This window comes from Agelaius tricolor, unplaced genomic scaffold, assembly GCF_023055355.1.
Source record: "Agelaius tricolor isolate 1412-34295 unplaced genomic scaffold, bAgeTri1.0.p SCAF_1, whole genome shotgun sequence".
In the NCBI taxonomy this organism is placed as follows: domain Eukaryota; kingdom Metazoa; phylum Chordata; class Aves; order Passeriformes; family Icteridae; genus Agelaius; species Agelaius tricolor.
The window spans coordinates 29,383,266-29,399,986 of record NW_027269261.1 but is presented as its reverse complement, the minus strand read 5'-3'; the positions used below and the strand labels follow the sequence as shown (position 1 = coordinate 29,399,986).

The window sequence follows — 16,721 nt, the reverse complement described above, 5'->3', positions numbered from 1 at the left end:
TTTCTTTCTTTCTTTCTTTCTTTCTTTCTTTCTTTCTTTCTTTCTCTCCCTTTCTCCCTTTCTCTCTTTCTTTCTTTCTCCCTTTATTTCTTTCTTGCTGTCTTTCTCTCTTTCAATCTCTCTCTCTCTCTTTCTTTCTTCACCACAGATTGCAAGGCTTATTAAAAATCCTGAAAGATTTCATTTGAAATAGTGTCTGCTTCTTTGGGAGCAGAAACTAGAATCAGTATCTATAATAATTACTTTCTGCTGCATAATAATGTGCAATTAGTTTTAGGGTTGAAGCAGCTGACTTTATGGATAAAAATAACTGCATTTTCACCCTTCAGTAATGTGGTTAATAATGACCATGTAATTATCTGGCCAGTTCTGGGGCAAGTCACTTGCCCACTCATAATAAAATTAATGATAGACAGCATTAGAAGCAGAAATCACTTGTGTAATTGCCACCTGGTTTCACCCTGTGCTCAGGCAAACCATGGAAAGGGTGACAGCATCTAGCTCCAAAGAGAAGGGATCCAGGGGAAGATGGGACTACCTTAGGCCCCTGGCAAGCTTTTTGACAACTACATGCTCTCACACTGCAACCCCTACTGTTATAGTGACAGTGAAGCTGTTGCCCACCTTCATGGCCCTCCCTTGCACCCTGTCAATTCCTCCTTACACCATTATCTCCCTTTTTTCTGATCTCTCACACACTTTTCTAGCTTAAACTGCAAGGATGCGTCTTTGAAGGATAAACAAAACTCATGATTGGGCTGGCTTGGAGATACAATTATGGCTGGGAGAAGCTGAAGCCCTGCTTCAGGTTTGGGAATATTTACTTACACAGGTTTGCTGACATTCTTCTCACATGAGCAGGATATAAAAAAAAATTTGCTTTCTTTCTGTTCATCCCTTTCCCAGGCCCTGCTATCCAGCAGGACTGAAGAATGGGTAGATCCTTCATTCCTGGCCCTCATTCTCCTTCTGAGGAAAGGGGCAGGTAGACAAAAAGCTATATTTTTGTAAGGGCTCTCCCAGGCATCTTTTGCTAGGATGGTGTGCACCAGTCTCCAAGACTCTCCCTATGGCACTAGCTCCAGGCACAATTCAGGCTCTCATTTTGAACATGGCCATTTTGCTTCTAACTTTCAATCACCATGTAAACTTGCAGCACTCTTTGGTCTATGCCATATCCCTTCTCAACATGCAGGTGCTCACACACTTACCAGTTTCTTGGCACATGTTTCAAGTTATTAAACCCCCAGTAACATGCACCAAACACAAAACAAAAACTATCACTTCAACAATTTTTAAGAGCTCTTTAAACAGGTCTTGCTCTACCTTCTTGTGAAAGGAATGGCATAGGGCATAGAGCCCTAAGGTTTTATGTTTGGGGCTCTGCCCAAAACTTCTCAACTCATTCCCTGGGTAAGGTGGCTTGCTATCTCCTCTCTAGGATATGCAAGATGAGTCAGAAAGAAGGAGCTGTAGAAATTCAAGATGCTATGAGTGCTGAACTATGTAGAGTGTGTTCTTTATGGCAAGGTTTTCTGCATGGTGTGATGATGGTAATTATATACTGTTATTACTATTTCATAGCAGAGGAAATGACTGAAGCATCTGTGTTTGCTGAGCTTTACAAACAAGATGAAAGCGAGACACTTTTAGAAAGGATGGCTTGAGAAGAGTAATCTTACCTTCAATAGTAAATAAAGGGCTACTGAATAAAATGTTTGGAGATAAGCAAGTGTGTTATTGATGCAAATCTGTGGCATACATACCAAAGAGCTATAAATATCCCTTACAATATTATCAATTGGTGGTTTAGTAACAGGCAATTGGCTTTTTCAGTCTTAATTATAAATGTATTATGCAGCTTTAATTTAGTGTATTACCCTACCAGCTGAAATGATAAACAAAAAGCAGTTTAAAAGGGGGAGAAATAGATATAGTTAATTAGTAATAAGCCCTTTCATAGCTTCTCCCTCATCTAGATTCCCACCCTCTGAATATCTATTCAAAAATGTGAATGCACACTTATGACAGCCGTGTCTCCTTTAAGTGTCTCAATTCTCTAACCATGTTTTTTCCGGATGCTGGTAAATATCACAGTGCTTTGGGGAGATGGTTGACTCTGAGCGTCAGAGTAAAGAGCATTCACGGGAAAAAAAGTAAAAATGGGGGGAGGAACAGAACTTAATTACATAAAATAGGGATTGAAGCACCGAGAGGAGGATGTGAAGCAGGAGGCCTAAATGGCAAAGCGAGCCCTGATGGGGAAACCATCTGTGGATGGCTTGAAAGCACATCAGCTGCCTGTGTGAGCTTGCACGTGTGCATGAAAGTCACTGAGAGTGCAGCATGTGCTCTTGCCAGCAAGAGGGCAAATTGGCAACAGCCACTGTCATTCCAGCTATTGCATGCACTTGAGAGTACTAATGTAAATATTGTTTGTTTACAGAGGATATTTCTGGCCTTTGTGATCATTTACTAGCATTGTTATTGCAAGCTTCCAAGCCCTGAGTTTCTCTACAATGTAATCCTGAAGGGTACAGTTCACAATTCCATGAAGAGGGTATAAACCAAAAGGACTTCCTATAGGGCACTGGAGACAACAGAAATGGACAGGACTCCTTAAGGAGAAAATGTGGGACTTCCATTGGGCAAATGATTTTCCTTTCTCTCTCCAGACAGACAAAGCACTTGGGCCAAAGGTGAGGTAAGAATTCATAGACTAATAGAATGATAGAATGTTTTGGGTTGGAAGGGACCTTGAAGATCATCTAGCTCCGACCTACTCGTCAAGGGACACCTTTCACAAGACCAGGCTGCTCAGAGCCCCATCCAGCCTGGACTTGAGCACTTCTAGGGATGATTCCAGGTAATACTGCAATTCTTGAGCCTGTACAATTATAATAATATCCTTTAAAATATAGACCATCCCACAAAGCCATGGTAATTGCTAGTTGCCAAGGAGATGGATGTGTAATAAAAATTGCTTTGATTTTATTTCTGGTAATTTTCTTGCAAGACAGAAAATAAAGTATCAAGTTTCGGGTCTGTTTTTGCTGACCAGTATGCTCACCTTGTTCACAAAATCTCTTGTTAACTGCAGCACCAAGAATTTTATAAGCTGCTAATGGCAGTCTTGTGATAAGCTCACCATTCTGATTTACATTTTAAAGATATCTATCAGCCTGATAAAGCATATTTCTCATAGCAAGTCAGTAAATCTGGAAGAGTTCCTGTCTGAGCCCAAGATGAAAAATAGCCCCTTTAGTCCTCTTAGAACATGGATTGGTATGAATTAATATGTGCAAGAGCCATAAAACTTGGTGTTTTGTATTCAAATTTCCTCATAAAGATACAAATTCTGGGATTTGGCATCTCATTTCAGCAACACCTCCAAGGCATTTTTTATTTCTATATTCATTGAACTTTGCATTTATATTCCAGTAACCTTTGCCTTCCACAGTGCCAAGCGCAAGGTAACTGTCAGACAAATAATATGCAGCATAAAGGCTTGGAAAAGGGAGAGAAAGAAAAAATTTAAAAAGGAGAAATGGATGGGTAGTGGCTCTGATTCTACGGTTTCCAAGTACCCTGGGACCCAGGCTCCAGGGACTGTATGGGTGAGCTTAGATACCTCCTTTCAGTTTTGTAGGTGCTGTGGAGGAACTAGGTTTTCTTTACTGAGAGCTGCCCTTTTCTTTGTTCTTTATCTTCTCTTATCTCTGTTTTAAGTGAACTTAAGTGACTAAGAAATCTACCCTCAGTGCAGAGCTTGAGGGATTGCAGTGACAGGTGAAGTTGCACACCTATTTCCAAAAGCAGTTTAATCAACAAGGCATAAAAGAGGATGGGACTATGTCAGGACAAAACTTACTCCTTAATCCCTTGCATCACCAAAAACCTGTGTGGAAAGGTATGTTTCGTGTTTTCCCTGATCCATAAAAGCAGTTTATGCTTCACTTACCAAACAATTGCAATGGCCATAAGGAAAGTAAATATCTCTGTGTCTGGATGTGTCCTCGGTAGCACATCCATGGAAACACTTGGTGTAAGGCCAAGTATTAGGTGTTAGGACAAGGCTTGGTGTTAGGCCACTGCTGGCTTTGTGAGCAGTGTTTAAAGTCAATTTGCACCTAGCAGCTTATAGGCTCAAAATCAGGACAACCAACACTGCTTTTGTTGATCTTTTGTATTTTTTGCTTGCCTAGACTCCGGCATTCTTTGGGGATAAAGCTGATCTTCATCAGGTGCATACAGACAATGCAGTGGAGGTTTTGGCTAGGCCTTTTAAGGATCTGGTTTCATTGAAAAAAAAGAATAGCTCTAGCACATGAACTGCTTGCTTGCTCCAGCCACCTTACCTTTTACACACAAGGAGGGAACATTTGCAAGAGCAAATTTCTCCAGGTACTTGTCTATATGAAACTCCACCCATATTAATGTGACTGATACTGTTTCCACAGTAACAGAAAACAGGGAACTCTGGGTAAAGTGTATCAATTTTATTGCCGTTTGTATAACCGTTTTCTTGAATATTGCAGCCATAGCAAGGTTGCACTAAAAATATTTTTCACCCCTTTACCACCATGAGGTTTATTTATGTGGTTTGATCCTTTTGAGTGCTGCTCTATTGTTTTCACATTTCCAAGCAGCTGGGAGTCCCTCCTACCTGCTCTGTGCTCCCTAGCATGGAAGCAGTTTTAGCTTGCCAGTATTTAGGAAGAGCTAGGCTAAAGGGGTGGAAGTGTCCAAGTAAAATTGCCTCACAGGATGGTCCTAAATGTAAGAACATTTTTTGTTAAGGTTGCAGTCCTTAAAACACTAGTTATAACTGGATCCAGAACAGAAGTAAGGATAATGCACAAAAGCTGATTTCCAAGACGGCTCACTCTGCGAAGGCTGATTTAATCCATTCAACTGATCCCAAGGAAATAACCAAATATTTTCTTAGGCAGAGCTTTCTCACACAGGAAGATACTGTTCTCATTCAGTCTTTCATGGTCAAGACCTGTGTCTCTATGTGTGCATTCTTGGAAAGCTTTTCTGATATTTTCATAATGCTTTCCTAATATTTTCCTGACACCAGTCATGTTATTTCTTCTTTTAAATACTAAGATTATGCAATTCCTTACCACTACCAAGATGGAAATAATGCATCTGTCAAAAGCCCAGATTATCAATGTAGCTTTCATCTCTCCTGGTTTACTAAAGTAGCTAATTTCTTTCATTAAAACCAGTACTTTCCATTCATCCTAAAAGAACATATCCATATGCTAATGGTCCAACAGACTTAATCTCTGCAATTAGTAACCTCTTCACATTTCAGGTTACTTAGGAAATAAAAAAACAACCCTTGGACACTTTTATGAACTTTTAACATATAACACTTAAAGACAATAGTAATCCCAAATCTTATCAGACAAATTTCAGAATCAGTCATAAATTTTGTTTCTGTTTGATATAATTAACCTACTAGCCAATGCTTCTTCGTTGAGCTCTTGGAAAACATGGTACAAATTTCTTCCTAGAGTCACTTTCTTGCACCGTATATGGAAAGGGTATTTTGAGTACTAATGTGTATGTGCTCACTGTCCTGGTTTCAGCTGGGATAGAGTTACTTTCTTAGAAGAAATTCTGAGAAATATGTATGTACATAAGGATTTTCATTTTTCACAGTGGTATTGATCCAGGAGAAATATTTTATGTCTTTTAGCTTCTCTGACAAAGATGTCCCTGATGGCTGGGCAGTGTGTGTGTCTAGCAGCCTCAGTGACCCTCAAGCACTTAGATCCACTCTGAACTTACATCCTAGCTCCTAAGAAATGTAGCAAGAGCTGTTAAGTAAAGAAGAAACCAAGTATAAATCTGTTAGATCACTCTTCATTATTGCTGCTAGCACTCGGCTGAAATAAGCCATTTGGTTTTAAGAAATGTGCAAAATTAGTCAAGATTTTGAGACTCATTTTGTGAGAAAATAAAACTTAGTGAACACATTCTGTGTACTTCCGAGCATCTGCCTGTCTGGCACTTCCCCATAATACATTTGGGACATTTTCATCACATCACATAAAATCTGAAGTGCAGAAGCCTCAGAATTATTTACTACTCTCACTTTTCAAGAATACAAAATATAGTAAGTTTCATGAAAGCAGAGGAGAGACACTTGGTTAGCTTTGTTAGACTTCTGTGAAGGACATTATGCATCGTTGTGCCCACCTTATGTTTGGAATCAGAGTATCCACATGGAAGACATACATTATCAACATTATTAACATTTTGCCTACTGAAAAGGCTTTATCCCAAGTTCAGCCTTTTTAGACAACAGTCCACTCTGCTGTTAAGATGGTCTGAGCTGTGCAGGTTCTCCATCGTCTGATAAGCAGTGAACTTGTTCCACAGTCATGCTATGATTCGAGGACTTGGTCAGTTAGGGACACACATCCTTTGGAAACTGGTCTTGCTTCTAGTTTCCATCCAAAAGGTACAGGTGCCACCACTTCCTATGACTAATCTCTATGACTAATCTCTAGACCTGGTCTGATCTGGCATCATTCCACTTGAAGCTGAGACTAAAAAGCTTTCCTGCACATACAGAGAACAGAGCAAAAGAAATGTGTGCCTAAAATTCCTCTCAGCAATTAGCCTAAATTTCTCATGCTGCAGAAGATGGAAATTTTTACTCTAGAATGATGCCTACCTGCAATGCCAAGTCAGTCTCATTTGTATCTGCCTTGAAGCTTCCTGTTCAATTTTTAATCGCTGAGTGCTGATTGTAGTAACTAAATTAATTCAGTCCTGTAGCATAAATCCAGTAGGCATGCTTGATTTACTCATTTATTAAACATTGTAGTTTAGAAAAATATGTACGTGAAATGCATGGTTTCTAAATTAAAACATTTCATTTCAGAAACACTAGGAACAAGTATTCTGAATGCTTCATCTAATGACTTTCTTAAAGTAGTCTCATGAAACATGAATAATCTTACAAACAAGTTTTGTCACATGGGCTGATACCTGCCAGTGGGCAAAACCTCTGACAAAATAGAACAAAAGTATATAGCTCTATTCATAACTTGTGAATGGCAAATTATAACCTTAATAATCATAGCCAGATTTTGTTGACTAGTGTGATTTTACCTGTGAAAAAAGTTGTGCTTGTATCATTCTACCTTCACTGACTGGAAAGCACAGGCTTTAGCTGCCTGATTTGTTGGCACAAAACAGTGCTTAGCTACCTGGATGATTTTTGGTAATTCACAAAATTTAAATGTGTAGGCAGTTACTTGTAGGCATACAAAAACAAACTGAAGACAAAGAGGTCATTTAGAAAATCCTGTGTGTGTGTTTGGTAAAGAGACACACTTAGGTGTGTTGCATCAGCAACAGGTCTCTCTGGGCAGTTTCCTAGAGCTTTCCAGTGCAGTCACTGTGCAGGATGGTGATTTCCCATGACAGATACACAGGAGAAGAGGAATAGTGTTTTCAACACCACTAATTGTAAATGGCTTGACCACTAATTATAAATGGCTTGGGCTGGTTTGGTTTTTTTCTCCCACAGACCATTTGAAGGTCCATTCATTTTTGATTGTTCATTTAATGGCCGTCGACATTTATCCTATTTTAATGCTGTGTGCCAGTCTCTATCAGACTTCATCTACAAGCTCATGAGTCAGCTAAGCTTGGCCCCTCTGCTATTTTTAGCCGTTCAGTTCATTTATTTATCTTGTTCTTAACAGCAATCTTCCATTTTGCTTTATCAGCACAGTAGAGAAGTTACCAGTTACTCTATTTCTTAGTCATTTTGAACACACACAGAAGCTGCAAAGGTGCTAAGGAGCGGTTCTCTCAGAGAACTGCCTGTGGCAAGAAACATAAATGTCCATCAACAGACCCTACTGCTTTCTGCAAATACCACTGAAGGCCTCTTCTCATGGTCTGAATCCAAATTCCCCTTGGCTCTGGGCCATAACAGAAAATCCTCAGGTAACTTTATCTTGAGCTTACTTTAATTCTCATAAAAGTCTTTATGCATTCTTATTTCTTTGCACATCAAAGGAAGAGCAGGATAATTAGAATTGGGATTCTCTTCTTTATCTGGGACTGTTGCTTTTTTTTTTTTTTAATTGACCCTTTGTTCAGCTCTAGAGACAAAGTCTGTCCAATATTCCATAGGAAGTATTCTTTATTTGGAGTGCAGACTGCAGTTTTTCTTTCATGTATAACCTACATGCAGAGAGACACTGGTAGGAAATCCAAGGCATATTAAAACTAAAAGATCTTTTTTCTCATTTTTTCTCATAAATTTAATTGGACACACAAAGTGGTATACAAAGATCTGGAAATCCTTTGAAATATAAGCAAGGCAGATTCGAAGTCCACATTAAAAAAGACCAAAACAAAACAAACAATCACTTTTGCTGAACGCCCCAGGATTCCTAATGATGTTAGCATGAGCATTTGGTGGCAGAGGTCCCCTGTTATGGGGAATACAGGCTCAGTGTCTTGTCTCTGTGTTTGACTCATGGGTCAGTGAGAAGTTAGCAGAATTCTGAGAAGGAAATATGAGAACCCTGCTATGCCATTACATGACACAACACATGGCCTCCACAGTCTCTGGGCTCTTTCAGCATCCTGGTAAACTTTCTACTGTACTTTCTTGCTTTTCACTTCAGATGGGACTAGGTCTGTCCATTAAATTTCTCTTTCTAGCACTTCACCCTTTTTTTATTCACATAGAGGAGGATAATTTACTGTTTCTTGGGAGAATTTAACATTCCCATTACTTCTACCATGAGATGAGCAACTTTTCAAAATGGTAGACTTGGTTGCACCTGCTTACATAGATAACTATTTCCAAAGAGCTGTAAATGGATGGGAAAAAGAAAGGAGGATTTTTGGTAGCAATTCTAGTACTTGCACACCAGAATCTTAATCTCTTTGAAAAAGAGACAACTTTGAAAAAGAGACAACTTTGAAAAAGAGACAACTTCTACCTAGTTTTAAGAAGTGAGTAAGAAGAGGCACGGTCTGTCCCAAATGTTTTGCCAAAAATCATTCACCAAGTTCCTCATGGAAAACCCAACTCTCATACCCTCTCTTTCCACAGTGATGTTTCCACATGTAAAGCATATCACTGCACAATTTTTTAACACAAATCTAGTGTCATGGACAGTGTTTACATAATTACATTGAAAGGAGAGATGCAGTGCTTGTCTCTGGGGAAGATATCTGGGTTTAACGTTTACATTAACTCCTGGATTACTTCATCATGTCTTGCTATGTATGTAACCTTGGATGAGTTTCAATTAACCTCTCTTTCTCCTCTGTAAGATAATTATAAGTAGTGACTTCTGCTAATCAGTTGTTTGCAAAGTATCTGGAAACAGTGTGTGCATGTAAGATCAGTTTATGGGGCAGTCTGCTGTCATGGCACAGGAAGGGAGATTGTAGATAAGAGACATCTTGTGCAGTGTTTTCTCTAGCTCGGTCATTGGTTCTTCATCACCCCAGGAGTGGCAGTCAGCAGAAGGCAGAGGCAGTGTGTGTCTGTGTGTGGCTGGAGTGACTTTGTCCCCAGTGCCCCATTTGCTCCCCTGAGTGCCTGCAGAACAGAAGCCCCTGAAAGACACTTTGCCTCCTTTCCTGACATCTCACATTCTTTTTCTCCAATGGCTTTACCGCAGCTCAGAGGCTCGCCTGTCACCCAGTAGGAAGCTCATATATAGTGGAGTAGGTTTCAAAATTTCCTGACTGCGAAGAAACCTTGACTAATACAAATGAGTACCCTGGGAAACAGCACCAGGAAAGCAGAAACAGAAAAGAAAACAGAAAAGAAATAAAAAGCATCTCTAATTTATTACTTTATAAATAACAACAGTATAAGTACATCATGACACTTCAGTCATGCTAATCAGGCTGAACGCTTTTTCCCTTTCCAAAAGGCAAAAGAACTGGTGAAGGGTCTGGAGCACAAATCTTATGAGGAGTGGCTGAGAGAAAGGGAAAAAGCATTTTTTCAGCTGGAAAAAAAGGAGGCTCAGGAGGAACCTTATTGTTCTCTACAACTACCTAAAAGGAGGTTGGAGTCATAGGCAGGTGGGAGTTGAACTCATCTTTCAGGTATCAAGCAGTACAACAAGATGAAATGGTCTCCAGTTGTACTAGAACAGGTTTAGATTGAACGTAAGAAAAATCTCTTCACCAAAAGGTTTATCAAGCACTAGAGCTTGTTGCCCAGGGAAATGGTTAAGGCACCATCCCTGAAGGTATTTAAAAGACATGTAGATGTGTCACTTAGAGACATGGTTTAGTGGTTGGACTCAGTGATCTTAAAGCTCTTTTCCAATCTAAACAATTTTATAATTCCATGAGTGTTTGATTCCACTGTTTGATTGAATCATAGAATGGTTTGGGCTGGAAAGGAACTTAAACATCATCTGGTTCTAGCCCCTCTCCTTCAGGGACACCTTTCACTAGACCAGGTTGCTTGAACCACCAACAAACCTGGTATTGAACACCTCCTGGGATGGGGCATCCACAACCTCCCTGGGCAACCTGTTCTAGTATCTCACCACCCTCACAGGAAAGAACTTTTTCCTAACATCCAATCTAAATTTACTGTCTTTGAGCTTGAAGCCATTCCTCCTCATCCTGTTACTACAGTTCCTTAGGAAGAGTCCCTCTCTGGCTTCCCTATAGGCCCTCTTCAGACACTGGAAGGTTCCTGTGAGGTCCCAGTTCAACCCTTTCCTCTCCAGGCTGAACAGACCCAACTCTCTCAGCCTGTCTTCATCAGGGTGGTGCTCCAGTGCTTTTAACCACTTCACGGCCCTCCCCTGCCCTTGCTGCAATAGCTCTACATCCTTCCTATGCTGGGGGCACAGAACTGTATGCAGTACTCCAGTAGTTGTCTCACAAGAACAGAACAAAGGGATAAAACCACTTTCCTGGCCTGCTGACCATGCTGTTTTGGATGCAGCCGAGGATATAGCTGGCTTTCCATGCTGCACAGTGCCAGCTCATGTTGAGCTGCTCATCAAACTCCATCTGGTCTGCAGAGACCTTGTTCCAGGAAAGATGGAAAGACTTTCAGGTTAGGAGAGAGGAAGGTGAGTGGAAAGCAAGATGAGGAAAGCTGATTTTGTACTACACTTACTATGTTTATTTATGAGGAAACAAAAGTCTTCAATCCCCAGGGCTCTCTGTGCAGCACCTTTCACTGGCACTAAGTCAGCAAAAAAAGAACAAGTCTCTTAAAATTAAAATGAAAGGAAAACATGCGATAAAATAAAATATATAAGACCCCAATATTTCAAATATATATTCTGCTTCACTTTGCAGTTTCTGCTCACCGACTATGTTCAGAATGAGTCTTATCAGATAAGAGCAGCCAGCTGCTATATGCTGCATTTAAATTTATATTGCCAACAACAGGCTCCATTACCCAAGGATTTTCTTGTTGCATTCCTAATACTGCCTTTCTGCATGCTTTATTTCTCATTTTCTTTATTTTCTAGTGTGTACCAGCATATCCTGGTATTTGTTTCACACATTTTGTGCTTTTTACTTAGTCTGTCTTTGACTAGTTTTCCTTTTTTTGTGCCTCTAGACTCTTTGTTCTTCTCAAATACCATCTCTGAAGCTGCTGTCTTACACACTCTTTGCTGTTTCTTTCTTGCTTTCTTCTGCATCCCACCCCCCCTTCATTCCCTAATCATTTGATCACTGCAGTTCTTTGATGTGTGAGGCTTCCAGTTCAGTCCCAATTTAATTATGTTTTTCAGAAGACTGACCTCTCTGGTCCCAATTTGTTCAAGAAATTTCCTTCATTGATCCAAGGCCAGATCCCTTTACTGCCTGTTCTAAGCTAGATTCCTGATATTAGAAACAGACATGAATTAGCACTTAAGGTCAGTTTGCATATATCAGCAGCTAATTGCTCTGATTTATTTGTAGTAGATACAACACACTCTTCCCTGCCCTTAGGTCTAGATCCATTAACACAAAATCAAGGGAAAATAATTAGAGGTATTCTCATACTACAGCAGATGCACTTTCTTCACTGTTCATATGAACACTCCAAGAATAGATTGCATTTTTCAGTAAATTGCAACACATCCCAAAGGTTACATATTTATTTTCTGTTGGGCTATTATGAAAACAATGTCCAACATTATTAGAGTTTCCCTTCTTAAATTCTCCACCTATCATCTGCTGTTTGGGAAATAATCAGAAAGATGGTTCAAGCTTTGAGGTGGAAAGTCAAATCAATGTTTTCCAGAAAGAATAAGAGTCCTGTAGAACAATTACAAAGCAAAACACACTGTCTTGATGGTACCCAGAGTGTCTGGAAGCTAACTCTGTCTATAAAATACCAGTCTGACATACATGAAAATCTCCCCTATTTTAGCAAACAAACATCTGCTTCCTTCAGCAGAGCAGTAAAATCTTCCTATCAGTAGCAAAAAATGTTATGGAAAACTGAAATACAACTTTCCTTCCAGGGAGGGAAAACTGCACTGTTTCAGCCAGGAGAAGTGAGGAAAAGTGATGATTGCTGCTGTTCATTGCTTCCACAGGGTCTGCCGTCAGAGGAGACCCTTGTGAAGGGTGCAGAGCACAGTAAGGGCACTGAGCTGCATGTCCAGCAGGCATGAGGAGTGGCAAAGGTCTCTCTGCATTAGACTGAGCTAATTAAATGCAGCTCTGTGCTTGACAGGATCTACAAACGCCCTCAATCCACTTTGGCCAGTTGTACCAAAGGATGATGTCACATCTAAGTAGAACAGCATGAACACGTTACCCTCACTTGCTGCCAAAAACTACCAGTCTGAATAAGATCAGCACAAAGGTTACACTTGATCTGACTGAGAAGTGTCAGGGAAACTGAGCCTCTGGCTAAAACTAGAGCTGCTTCAGGCCCACAGAGCTCCTTCCCCAAAGCAGGAAGCTCAGACTGGGATGGCATATCTGCTACTGTGAGAGAAAAGGTCTTAGCTTCATGGAGTGAGGTGCTGGCCTTTAAAGTGAGAGGTGCTGAAATTCAGAGTGATCTTGACAGTCTCTTGTTCCTCACCATGATCATCATGAGATGCTGCTTTTCGTGTCGATGGAAAATTTTTGTTTTGAATGAGTTTTTCAGTTTAAATATAGGAGAAAATCTCCATCTTCTCCCTTATGCTACTTGTATACATATAATCACGAGGTGTGAGAAAATGCAGAAATTCTTCTCAGGAGATGGATGTTTATATAAAAGAAGAGATTAAAATAATCAGATAATAATAGTTCAGAAATAAATTAAATCTTGGATTATCACAGTCCACAGTGGTCTTCCAACATATGTTTAAATGACCTAAGGAGCACATCTTTTACCTCAACCAAGCAACTCACAGAGTAGCATGTTTCAGACTCAGAAATATTTTATAACACCCATTTATTTGGGTGCTGCATTCCTGGATGAAATTTATCTGCCCAACACACACTCAACTCATTTTCTCACTTCTGAGATTGCTCACAGCAAGGTCTGCAAACACATGCACATCCTTGTAACAACTGCTCAGAATGGGAAGGAAGTGTCCATCCTGCAGGAATTGTCTTCTGCTTGGAATTTTCCCACTCATGCTGCTTTATGCCTGTTGACTCATGGAAAGCATATTGTATGCCTGAATTCTGGAGACTGATCCCTCCTTTTTCTGAACTAGATTCCAAAGTCTCCATTTTTATAACCTGTGGGAGGTTTGCCCAAGTGAAATATGAGTAAGGACTTCAAGACATGGACCTCTGAGTCACAAACTCCTTGAAAAAGCCACCAAAAATGGCAAAATACCCCTTTCCAATGTACTGGAAGCTGTACTACAAGGACATCTCAGATCTTCTTATACAGAGGTACTCAGTGGTACCTCCTGACAATAAAAATGAGAATGATGAAGGCAACATCTGTGGAAGGCCCTTTGCAGGGCCATTTCCAGGATAGCAGAGAGTGTTGGATGCTTCTTTGCTCAAAAAAGCATCAAATCTTTGATTTTGCTGAAGAGCTCTAAACAAACACAACAGTTTAACCTCCTCTGAAAGTATTTCTTGATTTCATTCAGATAATCTTGTTTACTTTAGCTGTTTTCAATAGCTTGTTTTTTCTTGGATCTCTGACATGCACTGGAGTATACTCATGCTTCCTTTCCTATTCATCAATGGTAAGAGTGCACTGTGGGTGTGCCAGATGCCCAGAAGTCTCTCATTTCCTTGGTAACAGCAAAGAGTTACTAATCCACAGCAAATAAAAGTAAAATGTAATGCAGGCACTGAGATAAGGGTTAGGATGCTTGATCTCCTTTCCTGGTAATTTAGTCTGTAATCTCTGTTCAGGTGTTATCCCACTCTGTGCTTTATTTTCATCAGTAACAGAAGAGGCAAATTATGTTGCCCAGTAGACGGTACTGAGAGTCAAAACATAATGTTACATTTAGGGATTTAATAACACATTGGGACCTAGAAAAAAGACAGCACAATAGGAGGTGCTAAATACCTGTCAGCATCCATGTAGGTGATTCAGCTGCAAGCCACGTTTGTGCTGGTGTACACCACAAGCACAGAGAAGCAGCAGGCAGCAGGCACAGAATTGGTGCCCAGAGTGAGACCAGAAGCCTCCCTGGGCTCTCCAATGGTGCTGACACATAGCAGGGAACAGTCTCCAGACCCCCATGGAGGAAGCATCCCTTGTACATCAGAGACCTCCCTTCAGACCAAGCTCCTGAGGGAGAATGCATCCCTGAACATTTGGGACCTCTTGGTGGGACTGAGGCTTTGCCCACAGGCTGCCCAAGGGTCTGTGCCACCACGTGATGTGGCTGTGACAAGGTCAGCACACTGCACAGCTCCAGAAATGATAAGAAAGAGATCAACTGGATCTTCTCCAGGACTCTGCAGGTACAACTGAAAACCCCAGCTCCTGATGGGGCTGATGAAGGGCCAGCCACCTGGAAAACAGCTTTGTGAAAATGATCTAGGAGTCCTGGTGGACACCTTTTTGAACCTGCATCTGAAACATGCCTTTGTGGCAAAGAACAACAGTCTTTGGGCAGAGTGTTACCATCAGTCGAAGGAGGCATTCCTTCTCCTGTACTCAGCACTGGTGAGACAATTCCCGACTGGTGGGTCCAGTCATGACCTCCTCAGGGCAAGAGACACAAGGCCATGCTGGGGTGAGCTCAGAGAAGTGCCACAAAGATGGTTAAAGGGCTGGAGCCACCCTATCGTGAAGAAAGACTGAGATAGCTGGGACTGTTCAGCCTTGAGAAGGCTCAGGGGGAATCTTACCAGTATCTATAAATACTTGATGTGGGGGAGTAAGGAAGATGGAGCCAGTTCAGTTCTCAGTTGTATTCAGTGACAGGACAAGAGGAAAGAGACAAAACTGAAATGCAGACTATTCCACTTCAACACAAGAAAACACATTTTTTACCATGAAGGCAGTTAAATACCAGAATGAGTTTTCCAGAGAAGTCAAGGAGTCCCCATCCTAGGATATGTTCAAATCCTGCCTAAACACAGTCCTGGCCAACCTGTCCTAGCTGACCCTGCTTTGAGCAGGCAGGTGGACTAAATGATCTCCCAAGGTGTCTTTCAATCTCAACTATTCTGCAGTGTAAATAGGCTGTGTATTTTTATGTTACTTATCTGAAGGGCATTCTTGATCTCAGTGCAGAGGCAAAAAGGCTTCTGTCCTTGTATTGTACATCACCTCTCTTGCAACTTTGAACATAATGCAGACAAGTAACCAGTGAGTTCTACAATAATGAACTCTGTTCATAAGGAAATTAATTTCTGCTGAAGATGATTCTGTCAAACCAGCTCTTATTATAGCAAATACACCACTCCAGAACACAAGCTAATGATTTCCTTCATCCATCACACTTTGTAGTCCTGGCTCAGGTATCAGGCATTGCTGAGAACCACCAACATTCATGGATCAATATTCCATACAGAAACAGGGTCAGATTGCACTGCTTGATAAATTATGGTAAACTCATTGCTAGAAATCAATTTGTTGTTAAAATGGCTGAGAATGATTGGAACTCAATTTTGCTTAGGGAAGCAAGGGTCCTAGACTCCCCCTTTCATTATTGCCCACTTAAATAAACTGAAATAACTTTTTTGTTTTAGCTTTTGGTTTCTTTTTTCCCCACTTTAGGTAAATAGTGGATGCAGCTGAAGTCATCACTTTTTCCTATGACTGTCAGAGGAGTGGGGTGCAAAGAGGGGGTGGATGGGGTGGGTGAAGGAAAGCAGATTTGTGCTCATCACTCTATGGAAAGAAACTGAGAAGACAGATAAAATAGGATTAGTTATGACATATAAACAGAGGAAGGGTCCCAATTCCATGTCTCTGCTTGTCCTGACTTTCTATATTTCCTGGCTTGATTGTTCAATGCATGTGGTTCATTACAGCAATGGACCTGAACAGGCAAATTTTCTCTGGTGAAAGGTGAGGACTAGAGGTCGACTGGAATTGTGCATTTTAATGTCTTTCCAGAAAAAATGTTTTATGTAATATGGCTATGAATACAATCTAAGGAATTCAAACCTGTAAAGAAAAACTTCATCCTCAGGGTATATATGCATGTTTGTCATCAAGCAAAGAGCCTCGGAACACAGAAATGACACCAACAAGGTCAGAAAACAGATTGAACCTAATATAATATGGAAATATTTCCCTCAAGTATCATATC

General features: G+C 40.6%; 1 protein-coding gene across 5 annotated transcripts in view; it reads right to left on the bottom strand.

The window, feature by feature from the left end:
- LRFN2 (leucine rich repeat and fibronectin type III domain containing 2) overlaps positions 1 to 16,721 on the bottom strand; it is a 153,433-nt gene that overhangs the window by 36,484 nt on the left and 100,228 nt on the right. The window lies entirely within an intron of this gene.